This window comes from Rhipicephalus microplus, chromosome 7 (genome assembly GCF_043290135.1).
Source record: "Rhipicephalus microplus isolate Deutch F79 chromosome 7, USDA_Rmic, whole genome shotgun sequence".
NCBI classification, from domain to species: domain Eukaryota; kingdom Metazoa; phylum Arthropoda; class Arachnida; order Ixodida; family Ixodidae; genus Rhipicephalus; species Rhipicephalus microplus.
In genome coordinates, this window is record NC_134706.1 from 69,870,068 (window position 1) to 69,895,353 (window position 25,286).

The window sequence follows — 25,286 nt, forward strand, 5'->3', positions numbered from 1 at the left end:
GGAAAGAGGGATGAGGGATGAAAATGAGGACAAAGAGAGGTGGTGCATATATACAGTAGCCACTTAGCGAAGCACCCTAGAGCATAGCACCCTACCTGAAATATAGAAGTATACTGCATTTAAAAGAACCGAGATACATGTGTTATTGATATAACCCCGCCGCGGTTGTCTAGTGACTAAGGTACTGGGCTGCTGACCCGCAGGTCGCGGGTTCGAATCCCGGCTGCGGCGGCTGCATTTCCGATGTAGGCGGAAATGTTGTAGGCCCTTGTGCTCAGATTTGGGTGCACTTAAAGTAACCCTAGATGGTCGAAATTTCCAGAACCCTCCACTACGGTGTCTCTCATAATCATATGGTGGCTTTGGGACGTTAAACCCACATATCAATCAATCACCTACTATCCGCCAACTGTAGCTGTTGTTTCATTGTCACGACGAAAGGTACCCCAGTGACAGCAGGCAGACTGAAACCGACGTCGTTTCATTGAAAGATCAACACACGCGCGTACGCACGCACATAATCTGCGGCTGAGCCGCAGGGCGCGGGCTCGAATCCCCGCTGCTGCGGCTGCATTTAAAAATATCAGAATAGTCGAAATGAATAATATGCAGCCTAACCGCTCACATTTCAATGTCAAATGAATAAAAAACGCTCACCATCTCAAAGGTGCAACGATTGAATGCTCACACTTCCCTCAGTTGATCCTGCCATCTTCTCCGCCTCAACTATCTCTATGATCTTTTGCCCTGGACTAAATGCAAGGACCACACTGTATTCAAAAATGGGCTTAACCCATCGACTTACACATGGAATATGAGAAACGCCACCACTGCTGTTTTTATATAGCAATAGTGCTCACAGAGTGTGTCATAACGTAAGATTTCTGTCTGAGCAGCTGACCGCCTGAATGTCAAAAATGAAAGGAGAATTTAGGGCTCAATTTTATTTTATAGGCATAGCCTAGAAACTCACAGGCATACAAAAAGTCCATAGCGGTTTTTCTGTTGCCATAAGTAGTTAACGACCTACGTATCGTACCTGGAGTTGTTAGTTACCTAAAAAGGTTTTACAGTGCTCAGTCACAATGTTGGTTTCGGAGAGCACTAAGTGAAATGGCACCTAAACTGGTTTTTATATGAACATAGCTGGCTACATGAAAACAAAACCGCATGCAGGTGGTCACCGCAATGGCAACTTTCATCAATAAAGTCTTCCTGGGTACCCCTATAAATAGCTCTGAGACATTGTAAATATGCATGACCGATAAAATTTCAAAGCCAAAGCAAGAAGATTCATCTTGGTGCTCCCTGCAAATCTGCCCTCACTTCGATTGAAAAAGTCTGCTAAGAGATCACTTGCCAGCGTCGAGGAACCCAATTAAAAACTCATACCGTAGGTAGCAGTGGATGTTTCAGACAAACACCAAGAGTTGTTCTGCAAGTAATAGCATGATAAGCTTTCTAAAATTGACTTTAGGTGTGTTTCAGCGTATGATCTTTTTTATATTTTGTAGACGACAAGTATGTCCCCGCATATCTATTCCACACGTCAAGTCGCCTGCAAAAGCTGCTCCGAGCAAATGCAAGATCAGGAACAAAAGATACAAAGATACAGTACCATCTTTCCACTGAAATTTATTAAAAACAGTTGAAACGTATGTACAGACCTTCGATAAGAACTAACAGACAATCAACCCATGAAAAATGTAGGACGCATTTTTAGTAGCCTTTTGGCTGTATCATAGTATAATAAAAATGTGAATATAAGGTGGACAAAAACACAACTTGCAACCGGCAAACAGTGAACATACTACTTTGCGATAATGCATTGGATGCTTTTATCAATTGAGCTAAAGTGGCGGCTGTCCTCTTATCGACATTATCGGCTGTTACCGAGCAGGAAACCCTGGGAGTCTTAGTCGGTGTTTTCCGTAGCACGTGATCTTTTTACGTGTGAGTAGCTGTCAGTAAGCCCTCCCACACTACCTGAAGGCATTAAATCTACAGGAACGAGATCCTGACTATGAATAAACTACACAAAACTTTGAAGGCTCATTTTTCTTTGTCAAAGAAACTGCAATCACCATGCATTTAAAACATGTTAAGCACTTCGGCATGTCATCAGAGCTGCACCCTTTTTATTTGGAGACGTGGATCATCACAGCCAAGAAATTACACCGCCTGTATTTCAACACCTTTCCCCTGCCTCCTTGAGTCTGTGAGAAGCACTGCACATGGAAAGTACTACAGTTTGCCATATTGCTTTCTCAATGTAGCCCCCCACTGGTTTTCAAACCTAAGATTCATCACACACCATATGAAACTTATAGCTTCAAACTACACATTTCGAGCAATTTCTGCAAAATTAAAATGGGCTGCTGCTTCGGTGAATGCACCATCTACCTGTTTGTGGTGAGAAAATTGCCACAAGGCGTTATGCAAAGCGAAGCGCATGTTCTGGTGCTTAGCCACCTTTGAACACCACGACAAAAAAGCAGCAATGACTTCCAAGCACAACGTTCATACCAATATAAGTGTTGTTCTCTGAAAAACTGTCTTAAGTTGAGAAATTTATTCGTGTCTCATTCAAAAAGCAGCTATAGTATTTCAAGACGTTGGAGCACATCCTGAAAAAGCTTCAAAGTGGGCACAACCCTCTACTCGCAGCCTATGTTCTGCCAATTAAAACAACGAAAAATCATCCACTTAGCAGAATAATCTCACTGCACTATCAACCTTTCATGAATGTTTTTCTTGTCAGCACAGGCCAAGTACGCGTGAATAAGCATCAACGCGATGTATAACCAAATATAAACATACTGCCGGTGCAAAGAATGTACTGCTCTCTGTCAATGATGCTGTATATTTTCTTTTACCCGTATCTTTCCCTTGAAATTGTCAAATGTCACTGAGAGGTTTTTGAAAGTGCTTCGCAAACAGTTACTTGAATAAACCAGTTCTGGCTAGGTCATAAATGTGTATTTGTAACAGCAGTGTAGTTTTACTGGATCGAGCACGACACCAATACTTTGAGACCTGTACTTGACCTCCTTTTAAAGGAACAGTAACAACATAATGTTAGATTTCAGAGCTACACAATATCGTGCTATGTAGATGATTTTTGCTGTTTAATTCAGCCGCATCTATGAGCTGCAAGCAGGATGCGTTGCCTAGTAGGATATTGTGGCGACACAGGAGATTCCCGAATGTGTTGCGCTTAACACAGCCTTTTATAAATTGGTGAAAAGGTGGCGGCATAAGTCTCGTGCATGCTAAGCCACTGCTGCTCTTCTCATTGGGGCACACAAGCGTGGTGAACAAAGCATCCACGAAAATGGCCTTGCAAATACTCTGTGTGGATCATTTTATCAATGGTGGTTGAAGCATTTCCTCAAGTAATGTCTAGACATCACATTGCAGGCTAAACTCAGGACGAGTTGCCTGTAGCCGAGAATTTGGTTATGCATGAGAAGTATCCTAGGCGCAAAAAAAGGAGCGACAGACCATCTGCAATGCTGCAAGAGAAGAAGACAGCTGTCGTGCATAACACGCATAGTGTCTCCCACAGAGGCTACTAGAAAATAGGGGAAAAGGCTGGAATAGAAGTGGTGTTTCTGACGTTTGAAACTTTCTGGCCTCTGCAAATTAATGCATCAGATGCGAAGGAACCACTGCACCTTTAACTACAGGTGGAAGTAAGGTACCTGAGTTAAACCATAATGTACGCAATCACTGACATGCAGCAGAGGTACAAGGGTGAGATTGGACGCTGTCTTTAGGATAGACTCCATGAAACGTTTACAGCGTATAAACAACAGTGACAAGACATTTCTTATCTATATACGGCAATGTATGTGTTTTTAAAGACAGCGTGATACTTTCAAGTAGTCTGTAGCAAATGAATATTCCACTTAAATAATTTTAAGAATCGCTTCATTCAGGTTAGGGTCAACATTTGAGCGGTTAGCATTCAAGTGTCGGGATTGCTTACCTGTACACAAAGGAATATTTAAAAGATAATTGCAAAATATTATTAAAGCTGATTTCATTTACTCACTCTTCGAATATATGCAAGTGGTTGAAGCGAATGAATAGTCGTGCATCCCATCACCACGTCGATATGGGTATGCTTTACAAGCGGTGGTTGCTTCAGCATTTATGATGACCATATTAAAACCTTTGTCGTTCTCCTTACAGACCAAAGAGAAGAAAATTATAGTCATGCTGTAAAATGAAGAAACGAGTAAAAAATTACTACCGCTGATTTGAGCCAAACTAGGCAGGCCACAATTACTGAAGCAACGGTTGAGGTTTTGGCTAAACTTGTGGGCTGGGGAAACATGATGAAATTGCTGTTTGAACGAACAAGGGGCTACCACTGATTCAAAGGCCCATTTTTTTATGGATGTAATCACGTAGTGCAAACAATGAATCTAAGAGAAGCATAGTTGATATTGTTTTTACTTTATTAATGTATACATCGTATATTCAACGTAAAAGAATAATTAAAATTAAATTAACGCTCAAATGACGCATTTACAATTTTTGTCTGTGTACAGTAGACTACATTGGCGTCACCCCAGTACTTTTGCTCGTAAGAAGGGCTCATCCGGATCTGATTTCTTAATCGCGATCAACAATGATCGATTCTAAGTGACGAAAATTAATCTAGATAGAGTTTGGCAAGGACGTGAGTCAAACATCGATTTAGAAGCCAGATTGCAATCAAAAGTGGCCTTGTAACACTGGTAGTGAGCATGACTCACGTCGCAATTACTGCGTCGAATTATCTGATGGCGAAAAGGGCTACAAAAGAGATGATGACAAACGATCTTCGTGACAGACCGCGTGACTTACCCGATCATGCTGTGTGGGCAGTGGCCAGGTAAAAACAGTTGCCGCTGAACGACTTGCTCAGTTGTACACGGACAGGAGGGGGCACCACACAACAGAAAGCCGATGAATAAAGCAATGCAGCTTTATTATATACTGAAATTTCACATCGTTAACTACCGATGAAGAAACCGCGGTAGAACCCTTCCTTATTTTGTGCATAAAACGCTATCACACGATTAGAATAGCCCGTGATAAAATGTGGGACCCGATATTGACAACGTATAGCCTCCTTGAGGAACAAAACAAACGGCAACCTTGAAAGCTATCACATGTTTTATAGTTTAGTCATTATATATAATCTACGTAAAAATTGTATTAGTAATTTTTAATCATATCAGCATTTTCATTTCGGTGACATCTGATGAGCGCAACAAAGAAACTATTGTAAGAGCGCATCGTGAGGGTGCAAAAAACCAGGGCAGAAGTGCCAAAGCGAAACTTTAATTGTGCTGTACAATGCTGCATTCCAATTTGTTCGGCCCGTGTGTTCAGATTAGGGTGCACGGTAAAGAACACCAATCGGTCGAAATTTGCGCGGCCCTCCACTATGGCGTTTTCTATAGCCATATGGTCGTTTTGCGACACATATCTGCCTTCCAGTTATTTTTGTGATCTGGTTTAAATTGTCGTGGTTATTCTGGTGGTGCCCCTGCGCAGCATGTTCATGATATATTAGGGTGTGGATCTTCCTTGAATATGGCCAACTGGCGGTTTGCTCATGTCCTCGTGTGTTTCATGAGTTGCACCCTCATGAAGGTTTGTATGTCAAAACACCAACTTTTTCAAGAGCCTACTCTTTTATGAGTGCAAACTTAGCAGAAAAAGGTTTATTTTGGCTTTAAAAATCCGGCTCATGCACTGTGAAACAGAGTCTGCTGTGGCACATTAAGGTTTAGCTGCATAATGTGACCTTATGCTGTAAGGACATAAGTATTCGCGGTGGGATTTAAACAGGTTATGTAGCAATGAGCCTCATTTGTGAGCCCTTCTAGGAGTTCGGAAAAGGACTCTCTCCGCAGCCAGCACGTACAAATTTAGTCAATGCAAGAGGTCAGTGAAGTACGTACACAGGTCGGAGAACTCACTCGACAGTCCACGAGATATAGATCGAACCTTGAGTGTGAGTCCGTGTGAATGGCGCTGTTGTGAGTTTGAGTCCGAGTCAGCCCAGTTGAAGAAAGTTTTCGCGAGCGCGAGTTCAAACTGCAAAACATATTTTTTGAGTGAGTCTAGATGAGATCCACTGCTCTCTTATTCGATCCCTATCTCCTGATCCTCAACGATTCTATCAGCCTAGCCTAGAGTCACATTTATACTCACGTTTACTAAGCAGTATAGCTCACTAAAACTCGTGTTTGAGAGTATGGTATCAAAACGCGCAAGGAGAGTTCCAACGATTTGAGACATTTGTGTTAAAGAGCGATGACGCCATGGTGGACCTATGAGTCATGATTCTATTGATTTTCTCAGATTCAGATCGAGTCGTTACTATGAGTCTGAATCAGTCTTGATGAGTATGTTTCGGTAGGTTTGAGTTTGAGTGAGTCTGGTTCAAGAAAAAATTCGTGTGTGTACGCCCTGGTAAAAAAAAAAAATGTCGAGTTCAAGTTCGAATGACCGCTAAGCGCCAGATATAAATCCGGAGCGGGCTTCAAAATTTTGTCCAACTGTAGTTAGGTACAATACTTTTCACATAAGACGACGCCAACGGCGCACAGTCTGGCTGCAGTTGGATCAGCCGAGTATAGCACAATCAAATACAGATTCGCAGAACCAACCACTACGCCGACTATGACTTGCTAAACAACCTTCACTATGTGATATCAATGTCCTGCGGTTATTTCAGTGCGTACTTTCGGTCCTTTGCAAACAAACTTTGTTTCACTTTTTTGATGCTACCCTACTTTTGTTTTTTTTACTGTAGACTCCAATTAATGGCTCTACAAAATCAGCCTAAAATAGAAGTCACAGTTGAGGGTCATGCAATTCCTATTTCAACTCAGTATCATAATTATAACAAGGCAGCATTAGGCATCCTATTTTTGAGTGTTCTCACTCTGAATTCTTTGTCAAAGACGTCAAGAATATTGTGGCCAAATCAAGTGTGAAGAGTTGTTGAAAATTCACCTATAACAACAAGCACTAATGGGAAAAGCTGAGTTCCTCTACGCAATATGTATGCCGCACTTGTAACAGCTTTATTGTATTATATGTGCCCTATTCATTGCGTACTCGGGCCTTTAGGGTATTTGAATAAAAGAAAGAGCTAAGCATTATCAGTGAGTTCACTTGATGCAAATATTACAGCACAAAATATTGTCTACAGCAGAAAAACTGAGTGTGTGAGTGCATGATCGGCGATTTGCAGGTGAACTGGAGGCTGTTCACACAGAAACTTCAGCTTTGTTTCACTGTTGCAAGTCAAAAAGCTGCATCTATCGAAAGGACCATGATACTGCGGCTTTCCGTAGCCCGCGCACCTGTTGCCATTTTCCACAACAGTTAAGACTTCAGTCATCCAACTGAGGCGATTCCACCACCAGAAAGGCACCTTTCTATTGTGCAGCAGTCGCTTCATGAACATTACGCTGACACGTTACAAAGCGTATACCCCTACACGCTTCACAGCTGAAGGCGAAGAGGTAAGTAACGCTTCTGCTCTTCCCCAACTGCCTCAATCCTATAAGTGCATATTTTGTAACAATAAGCAGCAACGCGACATCATGATCAGACAACAGACCTCCAGAGGTATGAATTACGATTTGTGCAGACTAGTGACAATGGTGCACAATTGTCATGTACAGAGCTCACCAAGTTCACCAAGCAGAGGCAGCGTTTACCCGACATCAAGCTAAAATCATCCTTTGTGTTATTGAATTGTTGGCAGTGTGGTAATTGCTGCTAAGGCTTCATTTAAGGAAGCACTTGAAGTTTTCGATGAGCTGCACTTACGCTTTTTTGAACCCACATATACAGCAAGCTGGAACAGAAAGAGCAGCCCGCCTAATCTCTGATAGGTTACCATACCTACTCTGTTGACGACAAACATGCTGCCTAAATTACCTACCACGTCCTGACAGACTCATTAGTAGGCAAATGAAATGAATAAAAAGGACCGCAGAGAGAAAGCACAAGAGCTGCCCCTGCTGACGAAAGAAGAGTCCGTTAGGAGTACAACCGTTCACGCTTCGAGTGCCATAAGAAATAAGGCGTTGTTAATTGTGAGATGAGTCATGACTACATCTTTCGGTATGTAAATGCATAGTCGCATGCTAACGAGAAAGAAGCAAAGCTGTGTCATGTGTCTCAGCTGTTTGTGAAGCGACAAACTAGAAAAATAGTGAAGTTGATCAAATGGATCAATGGTCCAAACAGCTGCATAAACGTGGTCGTACTTCTACATAAACTACTTAGACAGCTGCGTGAAGTCAAGTGAAGAAAAAATAGCATCTCATTAGCAGTTTTCCCTCCGTTGTGTGTCTTCTCGCTTGACCAACCAGAGCAAGAAAATCACAATCGGTAGGTGCATTTGTTCAAGCTGGCATAAGCCCTACAGTCAAAGTGAAGCTGAAGCCACGCCTTGGACGAATCGAAAAAAGTTAAACTGCAGTGTTCTGGTGTTATTTGCGTGCTCCTTAATGTGTTGTGTGAGTTTGGCATCTGTTTGTGTCTGCCTTTTTTGCTGTGGTTGGTAGTGGGTGGAGACTACTGTGCCCTTTAACAAGAGTGGAATTTATGCTTTAGGTTTTCCTACCAATAACACAGTGTGTTCAGCAGGCCTGCTTTCTCCACGTTTGTGTATCCTTTGTGTCTTGTGAGAGATCGTCCTTGTGTATAAGCGTGCCTTTTATTCGTGTTGAAAAATCGTGTTTCCATTTGAGTTCAGACATTGTGTTCTGCCGGCCTGGTGTTTGGTGTGTCTGCCAAGAATGGTAGCTTTGGCAGTAACAGATTGTGGGTGCTAACTTGCCAAGAATGGTAGCTTTGGCAGTAACAGATTGTGGGTGCTAACTTGCTGCTTTGTCTATGGTAATATGAAGTACTGAAGTATTGTGGCATTAGCCTTCTTTTCACGGATCGAGGTCTGCATCGTCTTGATTGTTCAGAGTACTTTGGGTCAAGTCATCCTTCTATTGAGCTGCTCACAGACTCTGTGTGTCTGGTGCCGTCTGAGGTGATGTTAACGATGTGTAGACCAACAGTTGGCTATCGCATGGATGGGGATTTTTCTCTGTGAAGTCTTGCTGCGAATGTTGACATGGAATGACGACCTTGGTGCCACAGGCTCTGCGACGTATCTCGCCACTATATGTAGGAGTCGGCAAGGAGTGTTGGGGGTAGTTGCAAAATTTAGGTTTATTTGCATACTGTACAGAAATATATCTCAGTGGAACGAAACGATAACTTCAGTGTTTTGGACAGCAGCAAATTATACGTGTCAGCTTATGGCACAAAGACGAACCACTTTTACGATCATTGGGCCTATAATTCTTCCCAGCACATACAGGCGCGTCGTCGCTTGGTATGTACTTGCGTGAGCGAGTGGGTCGGCACGTTCATTGCCGGGAACACCTGTATGCGTCAGGCACCAAATGATGATGTGGTCAGATACAATGTGTGAGCCCAGTATCCTTGGAAAAAATGCATGAGAGAACGTCTAGCCCAGCCGCATCCGCAGCTCGGAACCGCAGAAGCTCGAGCATATAGAAGAATTCAAAGACACACTTACCCTCTCCCCCCTCCCACTTTGAGAGGGCCCATTACATTAATCCCGCATTATCAAAAAACGATTGTGAATGGTGTGGTGCAGGGCCGCCCCTGTCGCACTTGGCGTCAGAATGCACAGCAAGACCACATTAGGAAAACTCGCCTGGGTTACGAGCTTACTCTAGAGAGCCATAGAAGATCCTTCTCTTTAGGCCAGGGCTGAAGGTGCACAGAGCCCTCTGGACCAGGCGGAGCGTGTAGCGGGCATCACTGGAATCCTGCAATATGATCCTACCTATTCACCCTTTCCTCTTCTGTTCTTCACCTGAATAACCAATTGTTTTATCACTCTCATGTTATTCTTAATTGTTCTTTTGACTATTTGCCGTCAAATATGGTTCAAAGCACTGTTTAAGGGACTTTCGGTTTTTTTGAATGCCTCCTGTGCAACATATCTGTGATGGCCTAGTCGCCATGCTGCTCACAATTTTTCCACTCGGTTGCGTTTGTCAGTACACATCTATTGCTGTTCAGTCACGGAATTTACTCGTTTAGAATGTATCCTGATCTTGATGGCTGCCTGGTGTCTCTTGCTTCTTTGTCAGTAGTCTCACATTATTTGATACTTTTATTAACGTCTCTATAACTAAAAGAGGCGAAAAAAGATTGGGTAGCAAAACTAGCTGCTGCTATATGCCATGGTGATGGTCTGCCCCAATAATGCTGCTGATTGTGGAGAAAAACTGAAAACATTCATGATAAGGGTGCTTATATTTTAAGACACAGTATTGCCAAAAATAGACAGGCACTTTGTATACTTCAAATCTGCATGCGGCATGTCGAGAACAAGCCTGCCTACAGCAGGCTTTTTGTAGCGTGAAAATATGGCGTCTTAAACGCTTTAACGAGGTTCTAAAACGCTTGCTTCTGCACATCTGTCTCACACATGGCAGACAGACAAAGAACTTTATTCAGGTCCTGAGGAACTGCGTTGTAACGGCCCCGTTTAGGGGGAATCTGTAGCAGTCGTGGGCCGCTCCCACGTAGGGACCGAAAGACCGTGGCCCTCCGCCCTCTCGCAGGCCCTCTGGACAGCCCGAAGTTGAACCAAGAGGTCGCCGCTGTTAAGGGCTTCCTCACAGTCCTCTTCTTTGTTGAACTCTGCGTCACGTAACGCAGGACATTGCCAGAGCATATGAGGTAATGAGCAATACGCCTCTCCTCAGTCCGGACAATGCGGCTCGATGTTGGGCGAAAAATAACTGAACCTGCCTCACGAAGGAAAAGACCCCGTTTGGAGCATCCTGTAGGCCGATGATTGCGGTCGCGTAAGTTCAGGATGAGGAAGTGGAAAAGCCCTCCGAGATAGATGATAATGAGTCATGATCTCGTGGAAAGGGAGTAGCGAGTCCCTGTATCTTCCGGCGTCCCCGCCTGTGAATCCGCCGGGACCGCCGTGGTTAGCGATACCTCGCGCACGGTCATGGGCAAACTCATTGGCGTTGGGGACATCAGGATGTACGTTGGCCCCCATGTGGGCCGGGAACCATGTTATGGTGTGAAACCCAGCAGCCCCCTTACAGCCGAGGATGGCCGCTGCCTCACGCGAGATCGAGCCCGAGGCGAAAGCCCTAGCTGCGGAACGCGAATCTGTAAACACATTAGGACGCGATGGGTCCTTCACTGCTATGGCGATGGCGATTTGCTCAGCCACAATTGCCGAAACCTTTCTAACCGAGGCAGAGCATAGGAGTGTGCCACTATAATCGGGGGCATGCCACCGCATCGAGCGCGATCATGAAAATTCGCTTCCTAATGCAGGTTGTTCTACTCGGGTTCATCTCGACTACATCCTGCGTTTTCCGGCTGCCCGAAAGACCTCCCGGATTACCTCCTGCTTACCTCACCAACAAGCCGCCGCTTCTGTTCACCGACGAGAACGACGAATGTCAAGCCGAACCGGATCCGCCACCTTCAGTCGCCGACCACTTCATCACTTGGCAACATCGGACATCTACTAGCGCCGCAGCCCTACAAAAGCCGCCTTCGCCCGGAGGCCAGTTGGGGCATGCCACCGCATCGAACGCGATCATGAAAATGCCCTTCCTAATGCAGGTTGTTCTACTCGGGTTCATCTCGACTACATCCTGCGTTTTCCGGCTGCCCGAAAGACCTCCCGGAATACCTCCTGCTTACCTCACCAACAAGCCGCCGCTTCTGTTCACCGACGAGAACCACGAATGTCAAGCCGAACCGGATCCGCCACCTTCAGTCGCCGACCACTTCATCGCCTGGCAACTTCGGACATCTACTAGCGCCGCAGCCCTACAAAAGCCGCCTTCGCCCGGAGGCCAGCTGGGGCATGCCACCGCATCGAACGCGATCATGAAAATGCCCTTCCTAATGCAGTTCAGTTACTTGCAACACGCTAATTCCTTTCGATCAAGTGATTCCTTTCTACTTGCGGTGTCGTGCCCCCCTGACATCCTTGATTGCTGGCGTAGGTGGCGTAGATTATTGTGTCAATCATTGTGTTCTTTCGCCGTGAATGCCCATTTAGTTTGCCTTCTGCTCATGCTCGCGGGAGACATTGAATCTAACCCTAGTCCTTCCCCCTCACTTGAAAGTATTGCTGAAGCCATCGCTCGCGTTGAAAAATCGCAAGACACAGTGCTCTCGGAATTGGCCCTTATCCGAGCAACACAATCAAACATGAAAGGCTTGGTCCATCGCCTCTCCTCCCGTGTTGACGCTCTTGAGCAAATTAACGCAGCCCGTGCCGCTGATCCCACTACCGAGAGTGGTGATACCCTATCTAACCTTTCTTCCAGCATTAAAACGCTAGCCGAAAAATGCGATGACTCAGAGAATCGCCTCCGCCGGTGCAACCTGCTATTTTTTGAAATACCCGACGTCATTAACAAAACATGGGCCGAATCAGAATCTCGTATAATCTCGTTTTGCACCGAAAAACTTGAAGTTCCAATTACTTCCGTAGATATTGAAAGAACACACAGACTAGGCCGCTTTCAAGCCAATAAAAACCGCCCAATTATAGTCACCCTGTCCAGATTTATAGATAAGGCTAGAATACTTTCCGCTGGCCCGTAACTAAAGCAATCGTTATTCTCTGTACGCGAGGATTATTCAGTGCGTGCAAGATTGGCAAGGAAGAAGCTTTTCTTGTATGCGCAGGAAAGCAAATTCATGTCCTTCAAAATCCGTTTCGACAAGCTTATCGTTGACAAAAAGCCTTTCGTTTATGATGCTGAATCGGAAAGAGTTATAGAACTGAAAGCATAGCGTTCACTGTGTGCTTCCAGGGTTCCGTCCTCCCCTCCTTTCGAGTCCATTGCAACTAGAATCGCTCCTCCAGTTTATCAAACTACATCTATCCTGCTTACGAATATCCGTAGCTATATGCCCAAAAAGGAAGCTGTGCAAACTCTCCTTTAGGACACCTGCACCGACATCGCAATCTTAACTGAGTCATGGCTAACCCCTGATATTCACGACAATGAATTACGTCACAGCAACACCCATTTCACGCCTTACAGACTTGATAGGAACAGACGCAGAGGGGGTGGTATTTTAGTTTTCGTGAAAGACAGCCTACCCTCCCAAACTGTGACAATCAGTACGAATTTTGAAATTCTTTGCGTTGAAATAATCCTTCCCACGTGCAAAAACATTCTTATAGCCTGTTACCGCGCACCCGACTGCGACCACTCTTTCACAGATGACCTTCAAATAGTTCTTTTTGATCTGACATCCCGGTTTCCTCACGCAAACTACTTGCTTTGCGGGGACTTTAATTACCCTGATATTGACTGGGACAACTTGTGTGCTAGTTCACGACAATCCAGAGATTTCCTCGAACTGTGTCTCCTTTTTAACTTATCGCAATCAGTCACAATGCCAACTCGTGGCACAAACACTCTGGATCTTGTTCTTGTCTCCAACCCAGATTTAATTCAGTCAGTGTCGTGCATTCCCGGTCTGAGTGACCATAATGTTGTATTGTTTTCATTGTTCATTGCCTTACCTTCGCGAAGACCTTCGAAAAAATTAATACGCGACTTTAACAACGCCAACTTCTCGACGATTAACTCTAAACTTAATATATTTTTCGTCTCCTTCACCCTGTCTGCTTCTACCCGAACAGTTGACCAAAACTGGTTATTGTTCAAGCGGAAATTATTAACCATTATCGATAACCACGTCCCCCTTATTCATGTTCGAGGCGATGCTCAGCGACCCTGGTATTCTAATCTCCTAAAGAAACTATCTCAAAAGAAAAACGTCTTTTTCGCGCTGCTAAAAACTTTGAGTCAATATCAAAATGGAACAGATATTTTGCATGCCTTCGTGAATACACTCACTTGCTGAAGCGCTCCAAAAAGAAATTTTTTCATGATGACTTTCTTAACATTGCCTGAACTAATCCAAAGAAGTTTTGGAAACTTCTCAATCCTAGAACTAACACGCACAATATATCCTTAACCAACTCCGATGGTTCTCACGTTCCTCTCCCACAGCGGGCGGACGTTATGAATACTTACTTCACTTCAGTCTTCTCTTCTGAACCACTTGATAGTATTCCAGTCATGCCGAGATCTAATTTTTCACAAATGCCGCCTATTGACATTACCTCCGAAGGCATCAGCAGTCTGATAAAGAAATTAAAAATATCCAGCTCCCCCGGACCTGACAATATTCCTACCAAAGTTTTAAAGGCTACTAATAGCATTTCTAGCAAATTTTTGGAGATAATTTTTAAACAGTCCATTTCTGAAGGTTTCATCCCAGATGATTGGAAACTTGGAAAGGTTGTACCAGTTTTCAAGTCTGGCAAGCGATCTGACCCATCTAACTATCGCCCCATTTCACTAACGTGCATCGCTTGCAAACTTATGGAACATAAAATATATTCACATGTTGCTCGTCACCTCGATGATCACTCTTTCTTTTTTCATAAGCAGCATGGTTTTCGTTCAGGGCTCTCATGCGAAACTCAACTTTTTGAATTTACGACTGATCTTCATCTCAGCCTTGATTCGTCATTTCAGACTGATGTTATTTTTGTCGACTTTTCAAAGGCCTTCGATCTCGTCCCTCACCAACGACTAATCAACAAACTTTCTTCACTTTCCCTCGATCCCCTAACCTTATCATGGATTAAGTGCTTTCTAACCCACCGGTCGCAATTCACTGTTATCGGTGGTGTCCATTCTGATACTACTCCAGTAATCTCTGGCGTCCCTCAGGGCTCGGTTCTCGGCCCGCTCCTCTTTTTAATCTACGTAAATGACCTTCCTTCCGGCATTTCATCAACGGTTCGGCTTTTTGCTGACGATTTCGTCATCTACCGTCCTATATCAACTCCCGAAGATCAGCTAATACTACAGCAAGATTTATACATCATTGATAACTGCCCTACTGAAAATTCCCACATGTACAGGACCTGCACATACGATGTTATTGGATACGGGGCATACAGGTGTCACGGGTCATGCGGGTGGTACGGGTCATGCGGGTGGTACGGGTCATGCGGGTGGTACGGGTCATGCGGGTGGTACGGGTCATACGGGTGGTGCGGGTCATACAGGTGGTAAGGCTCATAAAGGTGGTATAAGTGTAACGAATGTATGGGTATTACAGGTTATGCAGGTGATATGGGTTGGATTAGCTATTTGGGTCAAAATTAACATACAGTAAAAGAATGTATTAAGAAAGGCATGCTAGTTCATGAAGCACACAGTAAAATAAACAATGTAATGTAGGTATGCTGCAATGATATCAAATAAACACGATCAGGCTAGAGTAATGTTTTGACGACTCATTTATTTAGGTCGTTCAACATTTCGGCAATGTATCTGTTCATTTTTCTTAACCTATCCATAGGTGCCGCTTCACTTGGTGTCCCAGCAATGTACTTGCTGAAGGCATCTGTAAAAATGAGCAGGAATATGTAGCAATTAGGGACTTACTGGTTCATATAAATGATAAATTTTATTGTCCCTAAATTCAGCAAAATATACTAAGCATGAAACACTTACTTCCGACTGCCTCCAATTTCTTAGGCGTGAGTGCCCTCCTGGGTGGTGCCTGGTTTTCTGAGCGCACATAGCGCCGACAAGGGGCTCCTGTGATGCTCCTGTTGTGGAGGGCACTCACACCCCACAGAAGCTTGGTCGCCTCCTTACAGAACAAGCTGTCTCTCGGACGCGAAAGCAGCCATGCCCATTTTTCCTGCTCCAGGAATATGCCGTTTCCTAGGTGAATCTGCGCGAAAAAATGTGGAATCATAATAAAAGACTCAAGAGATATCTTGTTTTTGAAAATGTTATTTGCGCTCTTTGGTCGTGCGAGTATAGTTTTGCTGGTATGTATTCAAATAGTTCTGATGAATCTTACAATTCACTTCTGCAACTGCATGCCATCTTGTATTATACTGGCATACTGAACGTTATCCAAATATTCTTTTTCTAAAGCAAGTACAGTTCACAGAATGTATGTAAGTCTACAGGTGCATATAGTGCTCATTAATGGCAATACTACACCAGCCTTCACAAGGAGAATCATTAATTTTTAAATACTAAAATACTGGGCAAAAAGTGGGGTGGCATAGTAAGTTAGAAAAACATCAACACAATCCCTATTTAGAAATTTTACATTTTAGTGGCTCCAGCGAAACAAAAAAGCATTCGTTTCAATGATCAATGAAAAGCAAATCAAATACATCATTGCTGTCTTTAAGTCTCACCTGAACAGTTTGTGAGAAGCTGTAAGACATTTTAGGAAAAAAGCATATTTACAATTTTGAGTGCTCTAGATATGTGTGAAAGTTAAATTAACAACTATGTAACATATCTTACAGTTGTGTTACAGTTGTTAGTAATGTTGAGTCCATAATATTCTACTAAAGACCACCAGACACCCTAAAAGGCACTTAGAGCTGGCACTGACAAAAAGTGCTCTGGCACATTGCAGATAAAAATTTCTTTTGTCAATTCCAATAATGAGGAACTCAGGAATCAAAAAGACAGAGCCTCAATTCATTCCCCTTTTTTCTAACATTAAGACTTGTCACAAAAATATTTATGAAGCTTTTACTGAATGCCGTGACATTCCAAAAAAGGGTAATGCAGAAGATTGCACTGGTCATTCGTGAAATAACCTCCTAAATGTCTAAATTCACCAGTTCATAATTTACAAAATTATCCGTAGTAGATGAATAAACTAAGCATAAACATACAAAGAAGTGAAAGTGCAATGCAAGTTGCATAACTATGTATTCAACCCAGTAGTGAAAGTATTGCACTGAATAAACATAAATTCACAAAAAGTAGAGCTACTTCATCGTTTAACTGAATAAGGGCATGCACACAGAAACGGACACTAGAAGAAGAAAATGCACACAGCATAAGCAATGTTCAAGTGTCTGTATGTGTCCTTATTCCGTTAAAAGATGAACGAATACCAACTAGCCTAACTATCCAAGCTACTGTAAAGCTACTTACTTGATTGTCCACCTGGAAAAACAGCGGCAGTTCATCACTGGCACCCAAACCCTAAAAGGCAGAACAAAGGAAAAGTCGATCAGCTATAAAAAATATTAGGCACACATAGGCCAGCATGGCTTCCAGGTATGAATGTTAAACATCATTTCCAAAACTTTTTTTTTATTTTCAGACACAACATTACTATCAGCCCTCATTTGTGCTTTGTTCAGCCCAATAACAGCTGCTGAAACTTTTATCCCTATTGTTTTTCCAGCTTATGCTCCATAAATTGTTAAAAGCCCAATCACTGAGCTGCACAACGAACTGATCAGTGTTCTACATTGTGTTATTAAAACAACCAAATTTTAATCCCACTTAAAACTAAGTTCATGGTTATGTTAAACTGTTCAAGCTTTAGCAGTGCATTTTGGGGGCTGTTAAGTCAGCCATTGGAGTCTACCCGGTTACTGCCTCCAATTAAGGAGTAGCAACAATAACTTTTCTGCACCATGTATCTACTTTGCCATTATTGAATAAGAGAGCCCTGCGGGTGTTTGTAAACACTGCCTTATTTCAGAGCACTGTGTCGATTAGAGAAGACCGGCAAGTCCCAGACTTCCACGTATTTTTTACCCTATTGTCATCATTTTTAAGCATGTAATAATGATAGCAACCAGAAGTTTATACTAATTTGTTCAGAGCCTTGTCTTCTATTGACCGAACCAAAGAATAGTTTATTTTATTTAAAAAAATTGCATTTTTTACTCCTGTACATGATTTTGGACATTTTGCACACTTTCTTTTAGATCAAATGAAAGTTATTCTAAAGGATCAAGTTCAGTTCAGTACACCACCATGTGTTGCTTGAGTATGTGCACAAACAATCAGCATGACATCTTTTGCCATTTCGAAATTATCATACTGACATGACGAAAAATGCCATTTCGAGAAGATGGAGCTCTACTTACGCAATGAAAATTGCAGTTTTTTCTGTGCTGACCTATTTTTTTTACTGTGCCACCTTATCTATTTCACTGTGTCTGACTTCGGTAAATGCGTAAACATTACTAGTTGGACAGCTTTTTCTTTTCGCTAAAAAATGCTAAACTTCATGCTTTTCGTCAATTTGCAAAGAAAATAAGCTACGAATATACCATATGTAAAAGGGCCATTTGCTTTCAGGTCGCTTTTTTCAGTTGATTAAAAAAAGATGCGCAGGATGAGGACAATACTATAATATCTCAAGCAAGCGCCCCCACCTAAGCGAGTTCCATCCTCTCTCTTTCAAGATATTTAAAACATGCATGAACAACTGAGCAAGCACTCCCCCCCCCCCGCCTTTCTGCCATTTCTGCAGTTTCCTTCACTTTCTTTATTTAGAAGCGCAACAAAAATAGCAGAATCATAGTGAATTCATGCATATTTATTAAAGTGTATCAGTTTCGTTGGAAGCACATGCGACTTTTTCACCACAATCTTGATTTTTGATGCAAGACCGAGCAAGAACCCCCCCCCCCCTCAAATTCTCGTCACCTTCACCATAGTGGGAGCACTTGCTTAGGATTGCACAGTACACGAAAATTGTGGAAAAAGAATCTGCTTTCATATCTAGTAAACAATGAAAAAGTACTTTTTTCTAATTTTTGCTTGCCCTGCTTCCTTCATACACAAAATTAATAACAGAACCCTTACAAATACTATTTAGTTCTGCACACCATTTAGCAATCGAATATGCTGCCCGCTGATATTGTGAACTCCTCTTCTGTCAAATTTATAAACAGAATTCAGAACTTATGTGAACACCTTGTATTACAATTTGCATATTTCTTGCTCTTAATTGCTTTGTACATAAGTTAATTTTATTTTCCTCACACTTTTGTGTATTCAAGTTCAACCCATTCCTGCATGGGCCCGAGAAGGGGCCTGCAGTATTGTAAAATAAAATAAAAATAAGCTACTTTGAAATTCACATAAACTTGGTTCCCTGCACTGACAAACACACGTAGTTTCAACCCTGTTCAAGAAGCATGAAGTTGGCAGACTTGTCAATTTATCTGCCCATCGAAAACATCAATGCTATTGAAAGCTAAATTTCTTAACAGTACAAACTTGCCTGATAGCTTCCTTTGGAAGCATGTGAAGCCCTGTCAAGGTGAGGCATCATTGGGAAGGACTGTGGTAGCGGCTCAAAAGTTGTAATACTGGTTGTGATGCAGCAATGGCTGAAGTGAAATATAGGCCGTGGTGGTGGTAGCAGCAGCTGCAGTGTTTCTGCCAAAGGTGCCTGACCTGGAGGATATGACTGAAACCTAGGGGGTGACAGATAATAGGTATTAAGAAATCATGAAAAAGAATGTTCACTACATTATAGAAATTTGCAACTTGGAGTTATGGACAGCTGAGCTTGTTGGTAGAGATTTATGTTGGACTTCTGTGAACATAATAAGCGAGAAGCGTAGCATGTAACGGGTGTGTCATGGGTAGTCCTTACATTCACAACATAGCTCAGGGGCTAAAGAAAGTGATAAATAGATACAACATCAATGCATTATGGCCACCAATAGACTAGGTACTAGGCGAGATATAATGTCATGCTGAAAACAATGAGAGGGGACAAGAAGCTGGACTCACATTTGTTTCGTAAACACACCAAAAATTTTGTTCATTACCATACAGGGGTAAAGTAAAATGTTCCTTTTAGCTTCGGCCATACCTACTTAGGGCAGATGGGCCAGTGTTAACTATAGATGAATGAAAAAGAAGAGAGCGCAAACTACAGGCTCACCGAAAATTCTATCTTTAAATTGTCGAAGGTGTGTTGAAAGCACAGGCCGACCAAAAAAAAATGTGAAGCTCACTCAATCACAAAATGTATTTGCACATATGGCTCATTCAGATTCTCATTTATGGCCCAATACGAGTTTGAGTGACTCGGATTGTGAGGGAGTTTGCCGACCTATGGCTGAGAGGGGTTCTGAAGTCTGCTGTTCCTTTCCTCCAAAGCCTCTATTTGTTGCTCAATCCACTCGTTCCATTGTAAAAATTTTCTCTTTCTGGAGGAGGCTCAATCAAACAAGCTTCTAATTGCCAGAGCCATCCTACAGGGCTCTTTTTCTTTCTTGAATCGCTGCCTTCTGCGACTTTTTTTTTTGGAGGGGTGGGGTGGGGGGGGGGGTCTTGGGGTGTATATATAAACTTAAAATATTACCACTCAGTAGAGACGCTCTTAATGCCATAAAATCCAGAGTAAGCACTCCTAACAGAGCAAGCACCTCCCTACTTTCTTCAAGAGGTGCTAAATAAGTAGCCTCTTCTCCTCTACCACCATCTTCACTGTTTCTATTTGCCGAGTGAATGCGAAATAAAGCCGTGTATGCATGGGCATTCAAGAAAGTGCTTAAGTAGACGCACAGATGTGCATTTTTTATTCTCAGTGATTCTTTCACTTCCACGTTAATTATTGACCGATGACTGAGCAAGGGCCTACTCTTCAAACCTTGTTGAATTATCATTCCCTCTCCAGGAGCACTTGCTGAGAATTTTTCGATAAACAAACATACTACAAAGTCTGTACTCTCCAGTAACGCGTACCTCAAGACTAGAGTTGCAGTAACTACCTTACTAAGTCATATATTACTTCATGGTCGCCATGAATATTCACTTGAATATCATACTGTCTGCTGTGTTGCTGACCGCAACAGCTGCATGTGCTCCTTAATTTATAACTATGCAATAATTGTACATCACATTTGCAGACTGATGTTTATGCAGTGATTTAGCCACATGAATTTATGCAAATCATTACAAAATAATTGCTTCATGATTGTAACAAACATACAGTCAGCATGAGTGTAACTTGAGAAGCTTGCTTTGGCATGTTGACACTCCTGAGATACATTTCAGCTCATAAAATACAATGCCTATATTTTTCAGTCAAAATGGCCCCCGAATAAAAAGCAATTAAAATTTCATGATGCAACGCATATGTGTTGTACAATTTCTTTAGTGTTCCTGTCCATCTTATGAGGTCACAGCTTTCAGTTCTTGACGCAAAGAACCCATGTAGGCATGCCTCGGATAAGTGTGAAGTGTGTGCTAGAATTCGATTTCAGGGTGCTGAGCAGTGCAGTGCAGCTGAAATTCATCGAATATTGAGCAATGTGTACAGCACTACTTTCAATACATGACAGCAAGGGACTGCAATAGTGTAGGAAATTAGAAGCATGATGCACAATATTTACAATGCAAACTGACTGGGAATGAAGCAAGTGTAAAACAATGATTTTGTTGACTGAACGGATCAGATAATTTGGGAAAATCATTGGGTCAGAATTTTTGGGCTGAGTAATTCATTTCCCAAAATATTGCAGTCAGCTCAATACAGCACAGATGGTGTACCATGGTTGGACACAGAGTGAGACTCTAGTGCGGCAAACTGCGTGCAGTCAGTTCCTAAAATGCTGACTGGTCATGAAAACAAAACGATAAACGGGTGCCATTTTGACATTTCTCTGGCACTACCATGATGTACTCCAGAACTGAAGGTGCAATACTAACAGTGGAAGCATTCCAATGAGCGCAAAGAAAGTCAAGTGAACCTTCTCCAAGAAGAAGTGCATTGCTGCTGTGTTCGGGGAGATAAATGGTGGTGTTTCCTTGATAAAATAGGTGAGGCATAAACCCACAAAGACTCATGAGATTTGCCATCTGCATCGGCTCCTAGTTAAAGATATCCGTGGCACGTTTGCTGGCCACGCTTTTGGAGACGTAGACAGGGCTTTTCTTTCAACTGTGTTGAAATCTTGTCATTTGCACAATCATAGTTGGCTATGCAGCTGTCGAAAATAGTGCCAAACGGGAAAAAACGTTCCAATTCCCTTGGAACAAAGATAGAAAATAGAAGTGGATTTTGTGGAGAGATATGGTGAGTGGTATAGCCTTTGGATGCCTAGCGTAAGGTGACTAATATTTATCGACAGTCCTGCATGGATGGTTTCGTTTGACACATTCGGTATTTATGTACAGGCGCTCCAAGAAAAGATCCATGGCAGGTTGACTACGTGCCATCAACATATTGGCATGTCGAAAGAGAATCTAAGGCGCCAAGACTGAAGTACAAAAGTCGTTTGGATGTGTAGTTTTCATCATCACAACCACAATCACTATCAACACAGCTACGACAAGCATACGGCATTTGCTTTAAAATGCACGGCCGCTATGCAAAGTGCAGCTGGCTCTGAGCTTGATACAGAAAATAGCAAGACAGAGCAGCCAACAGCCGCACGATATCATGCCAGGGGTGACACCGTGGAATCCATGGCACCAATTGCAGTGATGTATACACAATTAGTAGCGGTTAAGAAGGCGACGACTTCGCACCAGTTGGAAAAAATGATGTGTCAGTAATGCAATTAAGAATAAGCAAAGAGAGATGTCATAAGACACTGTCTTTTTTTTTTCATGACAACATGGGGCCACAGAGGAAGCAGCGGGAAGTTCAGTCGCCCAACACCATACAGACTCAACTTAGCTATCTCTGATTGCCATATTTTTGCTAACATGAAATGCTGGCTAGGAGGCCTGTGCTTTCACCCAGTCCTGTTCTTCGCTCTGCTGCTTGATGCAGACTCACTTACTGAACTTCTAGGTGGAGAGTAAAGGAAGTTGCAAGGCAGACAGTTCTGATGAAGCCCTTGATCAACATTTGTTGTGCTGAATACTAAATCATTGAGACTCTTACATTACTAAGTCAAAAGTGTGGTTGCTAACTATTAGTGCTGTTCTTTTTCTTTGTAAGAATCATCCTAACAAAACTGACGTATTTACGTGTGGTGCCAGTATTGTTAATAATTATTTCTGTACCATTCTCCTTTCTTGTAATTTCACTGCAGCTTGGGCTATGCTAGGCTGCTGTATTGTGAATAAATAAATTAATGAGTCGGTGCTACACACTGACAAATGTCTGAATCAAAATGGCAAATATGTACAGATGTAGCTGGTATATGTACCTAAACGTTTCAAATGAAGCAGTCTTCATTTTCGCTCTGGTTACTACTTCACGACCGAACAGAACTTGAAAAAAAAATGCAACATAGAATGAGTGACCCTTGCCTAGCCAATTAGCACAAATGTACTTGAATGAGCGACTATTGTATAGACGTGTGGCTTGTGAAAGCAACCAGGACATTAAAAGTTAGCATTTTGTATATGTTGTTAAAATCTGTTTTACTATTAAACCACATTTACCTTCAAAGTTCTGACGTTCCTTTCACAGTCACTCAGGTAGAAAAGATTGTGTTGCACGGCGAGTCATTTTTCATTTTTTTTTCTCCATCTGCACGAAGTCAGTAAAAATCGTTTAATCAGAGAACACATAAAGTTGGAGAGCAGGCTACTATAAATAACCACACAGAAATGAAAACGTAGAATATTTGACTATTACATGCGAACAATAAATAAATGCAATGTAGTGCAGGTTCACCATCAGGAATAGCGACGTCGACTTGTTCATATATTAATAACTCTACCGGTGTCACACCGGACATTTCCAGCCCCATCAGGGCCGACCCGAATGTGGTTTTGATCAACAGTGCCAGCTACAACTTATGTCACTGTGCAGCCGCACATAATACATTTTAATCCAGATCGGTCATGATTGCGATCGAAAGATCCCATGGGACACGAGCACGCGATATCAGGTGCAGCATGCCAACATACACAACACACGGATAAAATGTGCCACATAAAAAAAATAAAACACACACGCACTCAAACATGTTTTCGTTGTGCCTTCCTTTGTTCGCCTAAACGCACGCCAGCGAAAACGTTATGGAAAATAAAATGACACTCACCTCAAAGAAGGTGGACATCCCTGTAATAGCAGCTCTTCTTGATGTCCTTACCCGGCTCACTTTGCCGATAAAGGCCTTTTTTGCCATATCGGCAACGCTCAGCGAAATGAAGCATTTCTCGAGGTTGTCCACAACGGCGCGGTAACAGTCTCCGCAAACGACGAACGTGACTTTTGGTGTACCCCGCATTTCAAATGACTCTTCACGGTTTTACTGAACCACATCTGTTTCACACCTGCCGCACAGTTCGAAGAGGCATAGAGGCTGCACACAGGAAACGTTTAAACCCGGTAGCACAAGACAAGCAACAAACCCCTTCGCACAACCTGCAAGCGCCATATTGACGACGAATGACTCCGAAATGGGCTTGTCTTGGCCGCTTGTCGTTAACCGACTCTCCTGAAGTTACAATGAAAAAAAAAAAAAAAACTCGAAGCTGGCGAGAAAGAGAAAACTCGTTGACACAATTTGAAATTAATAAATTCACGTTTTTTTGCGCGCACAAAAAAGCATGCAGTAAGTTTGATTGGTCTCAATAGTTTTTTTTTTTTCACGCAACCAAAAACTTGTATTTTGGCTTCCGTAGTGCGGCTGTCAGGTAGTGTTGACTTATGGCTCGTAAACATCCGGTCGCGCAAAAATGCAAATGGCAGTTAAGCATTCTGCAATGATCCCGTTGATTCTCATCGACGCAGTAACAAACTGGACCTACCTACAGCGGAGAGCATGTGAAAAAAAAAAAAAGCTCTTTTGAACTTCACTAAGCTTCCCAGCGGATTATTGTTCAGCAGCACGCCGCGACGGCATACGTTAACTGGCGTACATAAGCATACATAATCGCCAAAAGAACGCGACCAGTACACCCAACTTCGAGGAGACCAACAGAAAAAAAAAACATCAAAGATAAAATTCATTCGTGTTATTCTAGATTAACGACGAAAGCATAAAGCGCAGATCTGCGAGATGTTGACTATTTTTTGTTCAATACACAGGGTAATGGTGGAGATATTCTCGTCTGGGCCCCGTAATTAGTGTGTGGTGTTTAGAATTTTTTTCACGAGCCGTAAGTGTTACATAGATGAGTATTCAGCTGACGTTACTGTATCTGTAAGCATTAATATATTCTTTATCTTGTATATGCATATGCCGGAATTCAGTGTAAGTAATAGTGTAAAAACAGCTGAGCTGTGGAGAAGAATTATCTTTGGCTAAGTTGTAAATTATGCGTAAAGCTCTGTTTTGAATAACGTGGAGCTTCTTTAAAGTGCTGCTAGTAGGAAGAACAATTAAAACGTGAGACAGCTTAACGCACGAGACTGGCCTGCAC

At 42.6% G+C, this 25,286-nt stretch overlaps 1 long non-coding RNA gene across 1 annotated transcript; it reads right to left on the minus strand.

The window, feature by feature from the left end:
* Positions 1 to 15,123: 15,123 nt before the first annotated feature.
* On the minus strand, positions 15,124 to 17,205 carry LOC119184251 (uncharacterized). The gene is made up of 3 exons (XR_012884688.1): positions 17,127 to 17,205; positions 15,663 to 15,888; positions 15,124 to 15,552 (listed from the first exon to the last, which is right to left on the minus strand). It is a non-coding gene; the product is annotated as an uncharacterized LOC119184251 (long non-coding RNA).
* Positions 17,206 to 25,286: the final 8,081 nt, after the last annotated feature.